General features: G+C 37.8%; 1 protein-coding gene across 2 annotated transcripts in view; it reads right to left on the bottom strand.

Moving 5' to 3' along the window:
• Positions 1-17,829, bottom strand: part of prkcz (protein kinase C, zeta) — an 88,491-nt gene that overhangs the window by 52,982 nt on the left and 17,680 nt on the right. Inside the window, exon 1 of one of the 2 annotated variants that reach the window (XM_028453044.1) lies at positions 13,662-14,186. The exons of the other annotated variant lie outside the window; for it this stretch is intronic. The gene's annotated coding sequence lies outside the window, so the exon portion shown is untranslated. Of the gene's footprint in view, positions 1-13,661; positions 14,187-17,829 lie in introns of those variants that run through there. 2 annotated transcript variants of the gene reach the window in all.

The following is a 17,829-nucleotide window of genomic DNA, read 5'->3' as shown; positions in this document are numbered from 1 at the left end:
AAGTATACTTCCAAGTTTCCCAAAATATATTTCAAACCTACAACAACAAAAACCTGAAGCACAGTGAGGCTAGCCTATGTATCTCTGTTGATTCTCCACCTTTGAAAGTTCTGAAAATATTGTGGGCGAGAAAGTGACCATGAAGAATATCAACAAGTGGTCATTTGATTCATAAAACTCAAGTATACACATTTCATTTCCACATTTCGGATTTTTTCCGAGACCCGCCATTGTGCAACTAACAAAAATTTAAGTCAACTTCTAAAAAAGAGCCATATTTACGAAAGTGTAATAAAATACAGGAAGACAAGAAGAGATACTTTTGTTTTGAAAAGGGGATGGTTTGATTATTAGCTTGAAGCCGGTCCCAGGACAATTTAACATTCTGTTTGCAATGCACCATGGGGCGGTTGAGTATGACTAGTGTGTCCACTGTGCAGGATCAGTATATTGATCTGGATTCCCTCCAAAATGTACTGTAATGAAATCTCCCATGGCGGAGGTCTGTCGTTGGTTAAAGTTTTTTGAAAATCCTTGAAAAACTTTAAACATAATCCTTCTAACAGACAAACAAACAAACAATAAATGAACGCAGGTGAAAATATTATCTATATGGCATAGGTAATAAATAACTCAATAAATACATAAATATTGCAGTCTGACCAGCAAATGGCAATTCCATAAACTTTTGGACCTAAATTTCAGCATATTGGTTCTGTATATAACAAAACATTGTTATCTTTTGAATTCTGAATAAATTGAGCAGATCTTATCTTGGTGTCGGGGGCATTTCGGATTGGGCAGAATCAAGTTTTTGTATGAGACCAACCAGGCAACACTGACACTTTGACGCTGTATCCTGGAATCTATAGCAGACCACTTCAAATAGATCACAACTCAAATAAAGTAATAACATTAATTTTAATCCTATTACAAAATACGCTTTGTGAAATCCTCCAACCATTGCTCTCTACCATCGTACCAACCACAGGCTAATATAACAGTTGTGGTCGAGCGGTTGATGCCGTATTACCTTTCAATTGCAGAATTCATGTAGTTATTGTAGGAGTAAAGTTTTAATACAAAAGGAGGACAATAGAGATGCCAAAGATGAATCATTCTGTGATTTAATGTTAACTGCATCGTTGTCTTTGTGGCATTTTTTCCTCTCTCTTCTGTTTGGAGCTTTTCTGCGCAATATTGAGTAAGACACACACGACAGGCAAAGTCCAATTTGTTTAGAGATTGATACAATACAAAATGAATTTCATCATATAAAATCATGTGGTTTTTGTCAAAGAAGAAATAGGTCAATATTACTTTTAATTTTGATTAGTGGACAAGCTTTTTGCAAGGTCAGCAGTAAGTACCAACCTTTCAAAGTTAAATAAAAACAAAAACAAAAGCTTATGCATACATTTCAAGTTTATTAATGATTATTGATTCTCAAGCTTATCTGAACCCCAGTCTCAATTCATATTCTTTTTTTCACTGTCTTTATAACTGGATAGATTTATATGAGTGGCTTTTATGTCGATCAAGGTTAAGGTTACCATTTTTTTTTTTTTTTAAATATCTGCCTTATAGATCAGTAAATCAAAGATCATTTGTTTAAAATTTGCGCACAAAAGTTTATTTTCATTTTTTAAAGTACTGTATCAGAAACACTTAAGTTTCTGCCATTACATTGGGATTGTGGAGTCCTGCAGATGGATGTGTAAAACTTTATTCTTACTTAAATTTGCTTGCAAAAACTCTGACAAAGTAACTTCCCAACACATTTCTGGTGTTTTTTACTGAAAGTTGGGGAGAAACAATGGTGGATGTTCCTTTTTAGGTTTACACGGAAAGATCTGAATCTGGATAACACTGAATATCTTGCAGAGTGAGGTGACATCAGTGGGAATACTGGGAACAAAAATGGAGTCCAATCACTGTCCTTGACTGGAGAAGAAACAGAAGAAATCTCATGAAGTAAAAACATTTCTATGTATTTGTCTATGGGACTCCACATCCCATAATGCAATGCACCAATTCTGTTTTATTCATCTGTGAAAAGTGTTTGAACCAAATCAAAATTGTCTCTCTCAAAAGAAATCTCAGAATGAGCACACATTACAGCCTTTCCACTGCTGTGTTCCAACACTGGGAGGTTGCGTAAGCATTTTCTGCATTCCTTCAGAGAGAGGGTGGAGTGTTATTCACTGGACAAGGCCTTATCACATCAACCCTCAAGACGTGTACATTTATCAGCCTTTTTCCATGAGAACTCGCACACAACACCGTGACTCCCTTTAGTGTACTGTCACTTCTGCTCATAGTGAAAACTAACAGATACTCCCCCAAACTGAATGAATCACTATAGTATGACATGCTTAAAAAACTGTTTAGGGTAGTTTAAAGTTTTGAGTTGACTATCTCACAGCTTTGGTGTCAAAACATCCTGCTGAAAAAGAAATTCCAGTAGTATTCATGAACGTAGACTTTTAGATTTGTAATGCAGTAAAACATTGCTTTTAAAAAAGATTGAAACAAACAAATCTAGAAAGAAGGTCAATTTCAGGAATATTTTATGTTTGCTTGCAGCATTGACTCACACCAGCCTCACAGTTTAAGCATCACAGGAAGGGCTTTCCACCTTGTTTTAATGCATAGATTTGACAAACATCAGCATAAACCAAATGTATGAGGTTTGCTGAAGCCTTGAAAGCTGGAGAAAAAAAGCCAGTACAAGAAAACATACACTGTTGCTCTCCTCTGCCTTGGAACTATACAAGCTCCTTCACACAGGTTTTCACAATACAATGTCAGGAACAGACTCATTTTTATGTGTTATCTATTTTATTTTTGGGATGGATTAAATTTAGAAACCGCAGTTTGGGTGAATGGGTTAAAAACTATTTACTAGAGTCTGTCACCTTTTAAGATTTGTTAGTTCAGGATTTTGAAGTCACAAAATGCAAAAAACTTGTATTACGTCTTAATATTGGAATATTAAGTGTTGGGTTCAATAATTTATTGTTTTTATAACTTAAAGTTTAAAATTCCAATAACATATAGCTTTTAGAAATCATATACAGTTTAATTTCTAAGAGTTATTTAAGGTTTAATACATTTTGTTTAGTTAAAGATTCAGATTTTTTTTTAAAGTCGCATTTAGCTTCTATAAGTGTAATTATTTTTTTCAATCTCTTTTTCCTGAAACATTTTTAGATTCAAATGAAAACATAATAAAAATGGAAGCAGGATGTCATAGATGGACTTCTGACCTCAAAGTATCAAACCATCAGAATATTGTGTGAATATTTACAAAGAAAAGGGTAAGGTTTAGTCTTAGTCACGCAACCTAAACTGGCCAATCAGTGTCGGCGTCATGGGGGGGCATTCGCGGGCAGTGCCCCCCCCAGCTGACCTACTGAGCCCCCCCACACACACTCTTCCCGGCCACTACAGGGGAGCTTTTTATTAATCAAAGATTTCTGATTGGCTATCAACTGAATGTGTACATTCACTGACAGCGGACGAGAGTCTGCTCCATAGATATAATATACTGTGGTGTAATTGTTTAACGTTTGTGCTATTGAACGTGCCCTAGAGCTGTTGTAATGTGTATATGTCTATGGCCTGCTCTGTTGATTCCCGTGACGTCACTCACATTGCTGCTTCGCGACAAAGCGAGAGCGCTAAAATCAGATGGAGAGCAGGAAACTTGAGAATCTGTCATCTGAAATCATCAAAATGCCCATATTTTGTGTAGTTTTCAGCTGCTCCAATCGTTCTAACCGAGAAAAGGAAAAGAGTACCGAAGATTGTCGTTCACAAGGGTGAGAAATGTAAAAAGCTCACAGAACAACGCCATAAAAAGTGGATTTTAAAACTACTAATGCTGTCGGAATGAGCAGAGTCTGCTGATGCTGTTGCGACCACTTCATCAGAGGTATGTTAGTGAGCTAACTTTGTTTTTGTGGCTGTGTTTATATAGCATTAGGAATCCGTGTACCCTTCGTTCTTTGGTTATTCAGTTTTAAAACCAAATCAAAATAACAAATAAAACAGTGTGGTTTTTTTGTTTTTCTGATTTAAAACCAAAACAGAAATACAGAAAAAACAAGAACCAGATAAACCACATGTGCATGTTTTACATAACATCCATTCTTTGGTTTTGATTTACTTATGTATTAATAACATTTCAATTCACCAGTAATGTGACTTATGCGTCGCTTCTTTTTATGTCCGGACTGGGAGCAAAAGTCACCATTTTATCTGGATACTATTTGGACCATAACACTGTTCGGTAAAGTTGGCAGATATTCACAGATTCAGACTTCCAGCATCAATAACTCTTTAACAAAACATCGACACACAAATTACACCTCTGCCATCAGTGTGAGGTGGAAAATATGATACAAGATAATTTTTTTATCAAACATCTATGTGGTGAGATGAAAACATGACGCTGTCGTCCTAGTTACCCTTAAATATCCAAATATCACACAAACAGAACCAGATTTAATTTTAAAACGAAAAAACGCTGCTTGTTCGGTTTTTAAAATCAATTGTTTGGAGGGGGCTAAAATCCCAACAGTCACCTGTCGACTGGGGGCGTGTCTACTTTACAGTCATCTTTATCGATTTTTACAGGAATGCGTGATTGTTGAATCATACACTTCTAGAAACAATATTTGAGTCATAATAAGAGGGACAGACACGAAGAAGTGACACGGGGATCAAATTGAACTGGTTTGATTTGGCAGATGGGGAGGAGAAGCTCTGCTGGGAAAAAGAATGAAGCATAAGATAAAAGGTGGAGAGCGTTACTGAAATGAGGCCAGCTCGTTCAGCAGCGGCGCTCAGGCTGGAGTGGGTTTGAATCAGGAGCTTAGCAGGACACTCGTTCTCCTCAGCAGACACAGCTTAACACAGACAGCTCCACACACCATTGTTGTGTGTTGTGTCTCTGCCAGCTGATGCACCAACAGGGCGGGGCTTATGCAAAAAATACCAGCACTCTGTAAACAGATGTGCTTCAGGCAATGCCAGTCGCTGCAGCAGGTCAATAGTAGAACATGATGAAGCACTCCGAATTCAGGCGTACAACAGAATGAGGTCAACAGCAGAGCTAGAACACAGGCCTGGGACTGAATGCAACACTTAAGTCCTCTTTCCAACAAATACACGACGGTCCTGCTGTGAGGCCTGATTGGTTTCAGGACGCCCTGGCTGCCATAATTAGCTCAAACTGCAACCACGGTTAGCTAGCACGCACAAACATAACAGCTGTAGATACCAGGAAAGATGTTTGGATTCCGAAAAACATTTACAATCAAATAAATTACAAATGCACATATCTATGTATACAGAATAACTTTGATTATAGGTTTTTATTTTTTTTTATTAATTTATTTTTTTATGATAAATGACAAAAGTAAATTATTCAGTTTTCAACAACTATAAATGTGGTTAATACAACATAATTATTCCTTTCATCATTTGCCAAAGAGCCACAGTCTTCCACTAATTTTTGTTTAAAAGTCTTTATAATACAATGATCAGAAAAAGGACACACAAAAATTGTGACAAGGTTGTTACTTAGAAGTGTAATCCATCCCTGATAATAAAAATATAGAGAGATAAAGTCTCCCCCAAGGCCTGAAAGAAAGAGACTTTCCAGGAAATAAAGTCACGCTCACAAAAGAAGAGTTAAAGCAGATAAATGCAGGCTGTAGTTTCTCAAAAGGCTGAAAAGTTTGATAACAACTCATCCTGGTGCAGCTCCGACCATCTATCAGACCACACTTGGCCCCGTTACAGTTTGCCTACCAGCCCAAGGTTGGAGTTGAGGACGCCATCACCTTCCTGCTCAACTACTCTCACCTGGACAAGCTGGTGGGCAATGTGTGAGTCATGTTTTTTTGCTTTTCCAGTGCCTCCAACACCATCTGTCCAGCTCTACTAGGTGAGAAGCTGACAGAGATGCAGGTTGACTCCTCCATTGATTGTGATTGTGGATTACTTAACTGGCAGACCACAGTATGTACGCCTGCGACACTGTGTGTCTGACAAACTGGTCAGGAACACCTGGGCCCCTCAAGGGACTGTACTCTCTCCCTTCCTCTTCACCACCAACATCACAAACTTCAACAACTGAGACCTGTCATCTGCAGAAGTTGATGACCGACTCTGCATACTACCTATCAATGCATTGCAATGTGATGTCAGATAAACCAGTTTAGGACAGCGTACATTTATAGCTTTCTAAATCCTAGTTGTCATTTTGTTTGCACTCTATACTTGCCTATTCTCTGCTGTAGGCCTAACACCAGATTTCCACTGTAACATCTCCGCTGCATAACTGCTGCGTAATTCACTGCGTAACTGTTGCGGCGAGGAATCAAGGAGATTGCGCTAATTTACATGTAATGAGTTGCAGTCAATACAAAGAGAACCACAAAGCCATACAAACAGTTCATTGTGTCCTTGGAGAGGAGCAAAAGGAAATCAACTTGGTTTTTGTGGATATTATTGTAATTCAAACATGGATAGGTCAATATTTATATGTGAAATACAATCCACCGTCACCCTGTCCAAGGTGTACCCCTAGCGCGGGAAGAAAGCTGGGGATGGGCACCAGCAGACCCCCACCACCCTGAAAAGGAGCAAGCAGGTCAAAAAAGGGATGGAAATACAATACGATTATGTCTGTGCACTACTTCCTGTCCCACACAAGCTCATCTTTGCTGTATTTATGCAGCATTGCTCTGGCGTCAAGCAAAAATAGAAGGGCTGCTTATCTGTTGTGGAGGGCTCCGGACTGATGCTTACCCGTAATACACAGCAGATTCACAGCAGTTACACATCCGGTGGAAATTGGGGGTCACTGTAAATATCTCCATCGTGGAATGTATAAAGGACTATCTTATTTTAATTTTTTTTTTTTTTAATGGGATGAATAGGTTTTAGGTCATCTCAAAAATTATAAACAGGTCATCTATTTGTGGAAACCATAGCAGTCAGTGTGTGCAGGAGAGAAAACCAAACTAAAGGATTGATCTTTTTACACTGGTATCATTTAATATCAATCCCAACGATGGTATCGAAACTATAGATATGTTTTAAATCGATCCGAACTCATCTTTTGAGCACACACAAGCAAAAACAGAAATTGCTGCCCCAGCAATGTTCTGATACACAGAGACTTATAACATTTTAGTTGGAGGACAAAAAAAAAAAAATTAGGCTCATTGATGAAATATTTTTTACAAGAAATATTTTGTTATTTCAAAGTGAAATTATTCCATTGCAATTCAATTATTTATCTGATTTCTAAAGCTGTATTATTCTGTTTAGGCTCACTGGGCTCTGTCACATGCACAGGTCATCATATTCATAAGGATAAAGAAAATGTTCACAATAACAGAAGACAAAGGTCACATCATCCTTTGAGGTGGAGATCTACAAACTGAAAGTGTTTTAAATAGATTTCCTTTTGTACAAACATTCATTTAAGATCTATAGTAAGTGCTCTGATTCAAGCTCTGCTGTCACTGATGGCTTCTTGTATTTTCTATGAACTATATGGGGGCGGAGCAACAATGTCAGTTTCGCGATAAATATCAACAAGTGCATTACATAACTACTGTAATGCACACAGCGAGTATGTTATTGGGTATTGTTGCATGAGAAGCGGTGGTGCAGGATCCATTTCTATAGGCTTTGCATGCAACAGCAAACTTTTTTTTTTCATTTTACTTTGTAAAATACATACAAGACAATAACAAAGACAACAGTGCAATAAAAATGATAACTAATAGTGGTAGTTTGCCATTCATCTGAGAAAGACTAAAAAAGGGGAGGGGGGACAAAACGGATAAAGATAAATAAATAAACAGTGAAGGTCTATGCACATAAATGTAATGAAATAAAATGATAAATAAAATACTACATATAGCCCTGATGCCCATAGAATGAGGGATCTAAATAGGCAGGCATTTGAAGAATGAGAGAGGGCAGGGTAAACTCCCCCAGATCTCCACCACTCTCCGTTGCTTATTCCAGCGATTCTCAACTGGTGGGTCGCAGATCTGTACTGGGTGGGTCATGGACAGCTGGTCAAAAATTACAAATACTTAGTCTCTCATGTTGGACTTGTCTTTTATTTTAAAAGAATCTTTTCTTTTGACAAGCATGCTGTAAAATACATGTTGCAAGGAAAAATATATAGATTTATGTTTTAAGAAATATTACATATATGTGTATATTTTCAACAGCTATTTTTGAAAAACTAAATTTAATTGGTTGAATTCTAAAATAAATAAATGGGTTGTGATTTAATGACGTGGAAATATGTGGGTCCCAGGGTGAGACCAGATGAGAACCCCTGCCTTATTCTACCTTTTGTAAACTTTTACTGCACTGACCTCTGACCCTGACCTCACAGGATAACGCTCTGTTACACAGTTTGATTGTTATTTAGCCTGAATGTACCCGAAAACAGTCTGCCAAGGACTCATGACTATAAATGCTAAATTATTGAGGAATCCTCTGCTTTTGTTCAGTGTCTGCGCACTAAGTACGTTTTTTTTTTATGCTACACCTATTGCTAGTGAGAAATTACAATTCCAACCCAACTGTACTATGCACTACTAGGCTTCAAGTACACATTGAGAACAGCAAAAAGCAACTTGACACGCCCCAGTACAACAATGCATCGAACTTTAAACAGTTTGCTAAGGTCACTATAAACCAGGAGATTACTCAGAGATAAAAGCAAAGGTTTTAGTTAATGTTTAAAGGCTCATTTCTTCTAGTCTTCATGTGGAAATACATCCAGGCAGCCTGCTGAATCTACTAAACTATAAAACAACAATCTTCAATGGAAGTCAGCCTGGGCGAGGAAACTGGCTAAAGTTGCCTCTATACAGTGCTAATGTGGTTTTGCTAACTCAGATGGATTCAGAGTATGGCACTAAGCTGAACTGTCCCAGTGGATCCGTTTTGTGGATCCCACTTCAAAGGTAATTTGCTGCTCTGAGGGGATTTTGACGGCAGCGTCCTCTTGCCATGAGACGTGTTTTAGGTGTTCCCAAATTTCAGAAGCTACTAGACTTTGATCAAACACAAAAACCACCAGCAAAAGAAGTCTATCTCCAACAAAAAAGTGTGTTAAAGTTTAGGGTGCCAAATACAGTGCAGTTTGATTTTAAATTAGCAGCAGATTTCTCGATATTAGGCAGGAAAATTAATTTCAATATTAATGGCCTCTAGTTTGCATTTTCACATATAAACATTATATAAAGTATGAAAGAAACTTGAATTATTCAAGCAATAAGTGAGAGATATCAGTCCCTGCAGGATCTTCACCTAAATGTACCATACTTAATTATTAATTTTAGAAAAATGCAGAATTCTGGAACAAATTAGAGCTCTTTCAACAATTTAAGATTAAGGGGCGGTGTTTAGCTCAGTGGGTAGAGCGCCCGCCCCATGTACAGAGGCTATAGTTCCTCACCTGCAGCGGGTCCAGGTTCGATTCCCGGCCTGGGACCCTTTCCTGCGTGTCATTCCCTGCTCTCTCTGACCCCTTTCCTGTCAAGCAACTGTCATATAAAGGCCACTAGAGCCAAAAAAATCCTTTATAAAAAAAAAAAAAAGATTATAAAAGTGACTGCTAACATGCGATATAAGCATGGTAAAACTGTGAGCCCTTCAAATATTGTGGAGTTTCATTGATTTTGTGTATTTGTATGTGCCGAGACATCTGCACACTGATTCGTGTCATTTTTACTTTCTCCTGCAGGGCAAATTGGATGCTCCGTAGGGCCATATTTGGCCCATGAGCCATGAGTTTGACACCCTTGATTTAAGCCATTAAGAAAAGGGTGTAAACTTTATAAATACTAAACAAATAAACCTATCCATTTACTTTTGTCCCATTCTGATTTATAAAATTAAAATGTCACATTTGAAATAAAATAAAGAACACCTTGAAAACCAGGGGGAATTTGATAGCAAAGTACACATTGAAGAGATTTCATTTCCAAAACCAATAGAGAAGCTATAGCCTAATGTTGGTTCACAGCACCTTATCATTAGTAAAATAAAACAAATGTTTAATATTTGAAGTTCTACATTACATGATGGCAAGAGGCCTTAATGCCTCTTGCCACACTTTAAAAATCTGCAGTATAACCTAGTTATAATTAGAGTAGGACAGCACAAATATAACCGGAAAGAACATTGATTATTAGGGCTGATTAAAAAAAACACACAAAATGAGTGAAAAATATACAAAATTGGAACAAAAATAATCAAAACGACATGAAAACCATAACAAACAAAAATGACAAACTACAACTAAAATATATAAAAACAATTTCAGAAAAACTGATAGAAATAGCAAAAACACACAAACCCTTTCATTCCTGTGTTAATGATAACAGATTAGTCATTATTCTAAATGCTAAAATCCTGCACACAGCAGTAGCAGCCTGTGAGTGATCATTTACCATTACATGTTGTCTGCACTGTGCTATCCACAGATTAGAGTCAAGTCAGCAAAACAGACCCACGGGAAAGTCACTTCCAACCTCACACACCCCCAGACTATGGCCCACAGCAGTAAGAATCAGAATCAATACGGACGATGACTCCAGATAATCAGAATTGGAACACTTGAGCCTGGAGCATCAAAAGACAAACATCCAGCTAGAAGTAATATTCACCTCCACATAGCTCACATTAGCTCAAAGGCAGAAGAAAAAACGTGTCATTTTACTTCTGGAAAAAAAACGTGCAGAGCTAAACAATCATTGTCGACCCTTAATCAAAAAAAAATGATCTACACAGAGCCAACAACCTTTGTGATGCTTTCAAAGTAAAGTTGTGACAGGATGAATGCCCTTTGCAGCTGGACTACAACCTTGACCTTAAATATGACAATGATCATATGTCATGCTATCCCCTTAACCACAGACTGAGTGATTGATATCACACTTTAATTACCACCAAAGTCATCCCCAAAAGCTTTACTGTATCAACTATATTCACATTCACGCACTAGTGATGACATACAAGGCACTAACGTACAACTGTTAGCAACAGCAAAAGGGTTCAGTGTCTCGCCCAAGGACATTTCAGCCAGAGAAGTGATGCCCACACCTACCACCAAGACACAGTTACTATGTATATCAGACATGGGAAACAACGGCCCTCAGTTTAATTTTGTGGCCCCAAAAAGTAAACACACAAAATGACAAGAAAAACAGAACGTTGCAAAATGTAATATTAGGAGTGTAACGATACATCAAATTGGATTAAGAAATCAATTGGTTAAGCAATGATCCAATCAAATAGATAAAAACTCAAGCCATCGATCAACATCCTCGTTGTTAGGATATGCCTTTTGCTTAAAAAGAATGATTTTCATTTAAATGTCTGAAACGCTTCCGCATTGTAAAAATTGTAAAAACATCAAAATTACTTCTCTATGTATCGAGCTTTATTTGAAATGCAACAGATTGTGTTAAATGAGTAAACAATATTGTCTTAAATCGATCAAAGCCCCTGAATCAAAATCTAATCTGCAAATATCGCACAGTAACATTAAACTGATGATTTACATCCAAAACAAAATTACTAAAAAAATTGACGCACATAATGACCCCAATAACAAACAAAAATATACAAAATAAGAGTAAAATATACAAAACGTCAACTAAAAACTCTTTGCGTTTCAGCACCATACAGAGAAGTCAGTGATTTGCTTGAAGCCATTTTAGTTCTGGTTTGTTTATGGAGTTCCCCATGATCTGACATCACTCTACGTGACTTCAGTCGTATTCACGCGACTCCGTTTACGCCACAATATCAGGATTGGCCTTTTTTTTAGCACAACTTTCAATCCAGGAAAGCAGCAGAAATGTCACTTAGTCTGTGTTTTTGGGGTCACACTGGCATCGGTAGAGGATGAAACTACTTTTGGATGAAATACATCCAAACAGCTTCAAAGTGATTGATTATTTTTCAACCACATTCCCTCCTCAAATATTGTGTAGTCCTACTGTCTTTCCAGTTTTTTTTAATGCGGTGGCAAGTTTTTGAACCCCATTTTAGCCGTTTCAGCGATCTCCCTGTATGTTTCCTCAGCTTGATGCACGCCAATAAATCAATAATTTGACCTTTCCGTAAACAGATAAACATCTATTTGGAAATTGTCAAAGGCAAAATAACCAACAATGTGTTTGCATGTTGTTATGTTCGAATCAAACCCAATTGCTCATTAGCAAAACATATTAGCATAGCATTTAGCCTAAAAAGAACAGGCAGGAATAATCCTGTTTCATTTCATTCATTCTTCTTAAATAAATTGTCCATTAAAGTCCTTTATAGATTTAACTTACAGTGACAATAACTGGATTTTTAAATATTTGTAATCCATGACCCGCCATATGCATTGTAAATAAATAAATCACATACTGTGCATTTAATCAGCGTACAACTCATCTGAAATAATATGTTACTGTTTATTTTATTCAGACAATTTTTTTTAAGGAAATGTACTTTGAAATGTACTTTGATCTCCTGACATGTTTTGACTGCCAAATGCCAGTCTTCCTCAGAGGCATCTGCTGATCGCTTTGATCTGTCCTTATGAGATCTTTCTGGGTGTGGCCAACTTGACAGTTCTGTCAGGCTGGCCACGCCTCCGGTCACACTATGGTCTCTGAAGAAGAGACCATCTCACAAGGACACATCAAAGCGATTAGCAGACGCCTCTGAGGTAGAATGACAGTTGGCAGTCAAAGATCAAACTAAATTTCCTGAAAAAAGTTGTCTGAATAAATTAAACCTTAAATTATTTCAAAAAGAAAGGCAAAATTAACTTGCTGGAATTACAACTCATCTGTTTTATGATAGCTTATGCTATTTTTTATGCTAGTTATGCTAGTAACACCACCTACGGAGATGGAAGATTTATTTACTCAATGTACGATTGTAAACAGCACAGACAGCCTATCGTAAAATAATTGCAGCAGCATTTACAATAGCTTAGATTAGATCAGAACCCTTTCAGAGACAAAGATGTTAATTCACTGAATAACTTTATTCAGTTATCAGACAGACAGTCAATCAGCAGCCATTAAAGCAGACCTTTTAAGGTTATTGCTGGTAAAGGAGTGGTCAGTTGCCTTTCTTTTTTCAAACTAAATGTTTAAAAATGGCTGTTTAATCATGTTTGAGGAGCCAAATAAGGACAGAGGTGTTAATGAAACATCACAGCTGGATTAAGGCTCACAGAAATCCTGACGACAGTTTTAAATATGAGACATTAAGCCACATGCAGACACCCGACTGTGTGCTCCCACTGAAGGCAGGTGCAGACCTCACACTGACAGTGGCTCAAAGCTACAATAGAGCCATGCAGCCAAGTAGACAGATATGTGCACCAGCCAACCAGCCATGCTAACGTGGCTAACACTGTGTGCAGTTTGTGCCTGCGACACACAGCAAAACAAGAGACAAGGCGTGACTGTTTCACAGTATGTGTGTATGTCTGTTTTTAGAGAGAATGACAAACACACACGTTCACATTGCGGATGGACGGACGCATGGATGGATGGATGGATGGATGGAGATGGATGGGAAGCTGAAAAAATGCTCACCAGTTGTCCTTCTTCCTTTCTCTCCTCCTTTATCAGCACATCATCCAGATCGTGTGTGTGCGTTTGTGTGTGCATGCGTGCGTGCGTGCGTGTGTGTATGTGAATGTTCTGTGATGCCGGTGATGATACACAGCTACATCCCTCTCACTCCCTCTCCCTGGCTCCTTCTCTGACAATCCCCCCTCTGTCCTTTCACTCTGGGATTTATTTCCTCCCTCACTTGTTCTTGCCCTCGCTCTCTCTTTCGTTTCTCGCCACTAATTTTCCTCAGGACGTTTGGCTATCTTTTTGTTTCAGTGACTTGCTCCTGCCTGCCTTATGAACTAGTTATAAATAAATTAAATTATTTTTCCATTTGCCAAATGGTTGTTTCTTTTCTTTTTTTTTTTTTTGCAAAGACAGGATAATCTAAAAATAGCAGAAAGAGAAAAGAATGGAGACCTTGTCTAGTGTATGAGGTGTCTACAAGGTGCAAGGCTCACCCCTCCTCTTTAAGCTGTCCCTCTGTCTCTCTCCCTGCCTTTTCCCCCCGCCGCTGTGATGCAGCAGTAAGCTCCTCCCTGTGCAGACAGCAACGGAACACGGCTGAGAGTAAAGAGAGGGGGATGCTGGGAAAACATGGTGGCACTGGTGATGATGGGAGGAGGAAGTCCAGAGGGAGGAGACTAGGCTGGATGGATGGTGGCTGTTCTGTCAAAGAGTCCGTGCAAGGCAGGGAAGCCTCTATTCACTAAGCACATCATCGCTCCCAACACTGGATCATTCTTATTGCTCCGTGTTTCTCCAGTTTTCAAACACTTGTTCATTGTTATTAACTTAGAGAACACACTTAGTAATTTATTGTATTTTGACAGAGTCCAATTCTTAACAAGAGGAGCTGAAAATTGCAATTCATAATTAAAAAAAACATGGTTTAGAAACCAATTAAAACCAGAATGTATATTTAGAGGCTCCGATTTTCCATTTTCACATCAGTTTATCATTGTCCATGTTATTAGCTGTTCCCTAATCTATGATGTCATTTCTGGCTTTTAAACTTTCCGAAATCAAGCCAAACAAGCCTGATTGATTTTGCTGCAGTTTTTTTTTAAATAACTGAAAGTTGCGTTATTATAAGGCTTTGTAGTTTTTCATACCTCTGCATAAATAACTGATTTCCCAGAAAAAGTCTTGGATTCAAAACTATTTAACAGGATGTAGATAATTCCAATCACATTTTAAAGGATTTCAGTGCAGACAATATGAAACAGAGTGGTTAAATAACTCATTCAATGCAATAAAATCAAAAGTTCCTAAAACAAACAAAAGAACAGTCATCAACATCCGGATGGCCGAACAGCCGGTGCCACGCTTGACAAACAAAAGCTAAAACTTGAAATATTGACTACTGCTTGTGGACTCACATAAACTGTAGGTCAACTTGACACATCAAGTTATCATTCAAAGAAAAATGGAACGCCAAATAATGCCAAAACCAAGCCAAAAACGAGGCGAGTTGGATACCACGCCAGCAAGCCAAACCTGCGTGGAGGAAAAGGGCGCTGGTAGCGCCGATGCTACTTCAGAAATACTGAAGGAACTCAAACTATTTCGAACTGAAACGGCAGGGAACTTTGGTGTGCTGAGGAAGGAGGTGAGCGACATAAAGCTGAACTTCGAAGAATTAAAAACAAGGGTGGATGACGCCGAACAGAGGATTGCGGATAACGAGGACCGGAACATGGATCTGACTAAAGTGCTGTTTCATCTGATGCGTAAACAAAAGTATCTTGAGGAGAAGTGTGAGGATCTGGAAGGCCGTTCTCAGAGAAATAATTTAAGAATTTACTCAGTACCGGAGAAAACAGAAGGCAGCAATATGATTGTGTTTATAGAAAAGCTAATTCGTGAGCAGCTTCGTATCCGGGAGGAGATTTCCATTGAAAGGGCGCATCGCGTTGCAAGAACAGGTGTCCCCGTGGGACGCGCTGCTGCAGACTTCACCAGATCTATCATCGTTTGTTTTCGCAGTTTTAAGGAGAAACAACGAGTGCTGCATGCTGCATGGTCACTAAAGGACATTCGTATTAATGATCAAAGGATATATTTTGACGAGGATTACACCACCGAAGTGTTCAAGGAGCGCGCAAAATACAGGAGCGCAAGGAAACAACTCCAGGAGCGAAAAATCAAGTCTCGCGTTCTCTACCCCGCAAAACTCATGCTGTTTCTGGAGGATGGAAAGACTAAGGCTTTTGAAAACCCACGAGAAGCAGCTGAGGGTCTAAAGGACTTTGGTGTAACGATGGCAGTCCCCCCACAGTAGGAGCAAGCATACTGCCGCTGGGGAAATAACAGCCAGCGTTGACTCTCTTCGACTTTCCTTGAACAGTTATGAAAATGATAAAACAGTCGATGATTAAGGTATGTGGAGACTACATTGTGGCTAGTGCTTATTTGTATAATTAAGTGCGATGTCCGCAATGTGTGAACATATACAGTACTTACACAAGCTGAAAACACAAGTCGTGTATATGACTATGATGAACTGGATTCCGAATCAAATTTATTTCCAAACATAAATGATACATGTAAACATTATACAGACGCAGAATTTAATAATAATATAGAAACGGTTGGTTCATTTTCTCTTATTCATTTGAATTGTAGAAGCCTGTATTCAAATTTTAGTAAAATACATGATTATTTGAACACATTACAAAATAAATTTACTGTCATAGCTCTGTCTGAGACGTGGTTAACGGATGAGAAGGATGCGGAATTTCATTTTGAGGGATATGAATTGTTTTGTGTCAATCGGATCAAGAAGAGAGGAGGGGGGGTTGCTCTTTATGTTAGCAGTGAGCTGAAATGCAAAACAATTGAGTGTATGACTACTGCAACAGAAGATTTAATGGAATGTTTAACTGTTGAGATCGAAATGAATAAACAGAGGAATATTGCTGTCACATGCATATATAGAACTCCAGGGTCAAGCATAACAGCATTTAATAACAAGATGGAGCAATTATTAGTTGGGATGAATGAAAATAATCTGTCTATAATTTGCGGGGACTTCAACGTAAATCTCTTGAATGTGTCTAATCATACTAGTAGTTCAGATTTCCTAGATTTAATGTATAGCAGAGGCCTTTATCCAACCATTACCAGGCCTAGCCGAATAGCCTCCAGTTGTGCCACATTAATTGATAACATTTTTGTTAATATTTTTGAAAAAACGGTCAAAAGTGGTCTTCTGATAAATGATACAACTGATCATTTACCTATATTTGTAACTAATTTTTGTAAAGTAAAAACAGACAAAGAAAAGTGCAGTAAAGTTCTTCGGTCAAGAACTGAAGAAAGACTAAATACATTTAGGGATGATCTTATGAAAGAACACTGGGAAAATGTTTATCGTACAAATAATGTAAATAAGGCTTATGAATCATTTTTAAAAAAGTATCTATGGTTATATAATAAAAATTGCCCAACAAAAATATTGAATGATATAGCAAAAAAAACAACAAGCCTTGGGTAACAAAGGGTATATTGAAATCTTGCAAAAAGATGAATAAGCTTTATTGCGACTTTGTAAAATATCGGACAGTAAATGCAGAAAAAAAATATAAAGCCTATAAAAATAAGTTGACTACCGTAATGAGACGTGCAAAGAAAGATTATTATACAAATTTGTTGATGGAAAACAAAAGTAATATCAAAGGAATGTGGAAAGTTTTAAGGGAGGTTATGGGCAGTAAAATGAATTGTAGTCTGCCATTATACTTAATGAACCAACAGAATACAGAGGTAAGTGGTGTACAAATGGCTGTTGAATTTAATTCATTTTTCGTCAATGTTGGTCCAAATCTTGCTAAATCTATACCACTGCATAACGAAAATAAAAGCTGGATAGGTGAAAGTAGAGTTATGCAATCCCTATTTCTTGGTGAAGTTAGTGAGAGTGAAATTATTTCTACTGTCTCTAAATTGAAATGTAAATATTCATGCGATAGTGATGGCTTAGATATGTATATTGTCAAAGAAACTATACTGTACATTGTATTATTAGACCATTAAAATATATAATCAATTTGTCTTTTAATACAGGTTTCTTTCCAGATAAAATGAAGGTGGCTAAGATTGTTCCACTTTTTAAATCGGGTGATAGGCATAGTCTCACAAATTA

The sequence above is a fragment of the Gouania willdenowi genome, chromosome 7 (genome assembly GCF_900634775.1).
Source record: "Gouania willdenowi chromosome 7, fGouWil2.1, whole genome shotgun sequence".
NCBI classification, from domain to species: domain Eukaryota; kingdom Metazoa; phylum Chordata; class Actinopteri; order Blenniiformes; family Gobiesocidae; genus Gouania; species Gouania willdenowi.
The sequence above is the reverse complement of the archived record's forward strand: the minus strand, read 5'-3'. Positions and strand labels throughout refer to the sequence as shown.